Source organism: Pygoscelis adeliae, unplaced genomic scaffold, assembly GCF_000699105.1.
Source record: "Pygoscelis adeliae isolate BGI_AS28 unplaced genomic scaffold, ASM69910v1 Scaffold243, whole genome shotgun sequence".
Lineage (NCBI taxonomy): Eukaryota > Metazoa > Chordata > Aves > Sphenisciformes > Spheniscidae > Pygoscelis > Pygoscelis adeliae.
In genome coordinates, this window is record NW_008824363.1 from 494,136 (window position 1) to 495,982 (window position 1,847).

Here is a 1,847-nt window from a genome sequence, read left to right on the forward strand (position 1 = left end):
TTAACGTAATACATCAAAGTGACAAGATGTCTGAGCTGTACTCACCTGGGAATCAGAATATTTTCCATTTAACGTCCATTTGGAGGATCACGTGCACTGTTGTACATGTCTACACTGGGGTACACGCGGTCTCCCAGGGGACCCGCATGTTCCCCTGCACACTTGGTTTTGGTGACTGTTTGAAGACATGGCATATCCTTGCACCTCACGTTTCTGTTCAGATTTTTATATCACGCCCATTGACGTGCTGTCTGAGTGCTTCTTTGATTGTGTTACCCATTTGAAATGCCATTTTATCTATGGGTATCTGATAGCACAATCATTCATACGCAGTTGACTGCATTTATTTGTGGCATGATTTAAAAGGATGCACCTGCAAGTCTACATAAAAAATCACCTGAGCCTATGAACTGGAATTTGAAGGAAAGCAACAGAATGCACATTTCAGTGTTATTTCTTGTTATTTGGTGCTCTATTTCAACACCTTTTTTCTTCTCAAAGAAGAGACAGGATTTCATTTTTATGCAGGGCAACTGTATGGATACAATAGACATCACTTTTTAAAACGAGTAATTTTTTAATGTTCTTTTAAGGAAATTTATACATGCGTATGTATATGCATATTTATATGTCTAACCCCCCCACACACCTGTTTTCTGTCATTTGAATGTTCTGAAACAATCATTCATTTTAAGTTTCAGCAAGACAGGGCCGTCTGCTGTGTCCTGCTGGCCCTCCAGGCTCTCTCCTCAGCCTCTGATGAAGCCTTCGCTCTCCACGCTGGCTCCCTCCTGTGCAGTACCCCAGCCCTGCTGCACCTGCCTCCCCTTCCACCTCATCCTCCTCTGGCTCCTTGACGTCTCTGAGACCCCCAGAGAGCGTGGTCTGTGCCTGGCAGCCCCTGACTGAGCAGAGCAGGGCTGCTGCAGGCGAAGCTGCATGAAACGCCCCAGGTGGGGAGAGCGAGAGAAAATCCTCCTTCCTCTTCCCCAGGGAGGGGGAAATGATCACCAAATAAATTGCAGTTAAATCAGAAAACACCTGCTGGGCATTTTGTCCAAAAGGATACTGTGAGAGATGGTATCAAAAGCTTTTGATTTCTGGTAGTGTTCTTGTATTTATTTTGGGGGGGTTTACCGTGACGTCAGGATAAATCTGTCTGCAAAATTAATTGTGGGGAGTGATAGCAGGCAAATAGGCTTCCCTTCTGAAAAGTACCCCGAGATTTTGAGAGGTCTGCACGAAATGGCTCAGCACGAATAAAAGCTGCAGAATTTAGTCGCGGGATTGGGATCCTAAAGGCTCTGGGGTGAAATAGGTGTGTATCTTTTAGAGAAGGTGCTTTACACACCAATACAGCATTTGCAGACATCTAAAACCTTGTAGCAATACCAAACCCCAGACTGCATTTCCTGACCGTGTGTTGAGTGCCGCTTGGAAAGGGTGGACGCATCAAAGGCTTCCCAAAGTGACATCCCTGGATGGCCACAGCAGCCGTGCTTCATGGAGAAATGTCTTATCTGGTTCGTAGGAACATCACAACTTTGCTACCATTTTGGGAAATTATTGTTGTGCCTTTTTTATTTCATAGAATCATAGAATAACAGAATCATATCTCAAGTTGGAAGGGAGCCATAAGGATCGTCAACTCCAACTCCCGGCTCCTCGCAGGACTACCGAAAGCTAAACCATATGACTAAGAGCGTCATCCAGATGCACCTTGAACTCTGACAGGCTTGCTGCCGTGACCACTTCCTGGGGAGCCTGTTCCAGTGACCGACCACTCTCTCAGTGAAGAACCTTTTCCTAATGGCCAATCTGAACTTCCCCTGATGCAGCTTCATTCC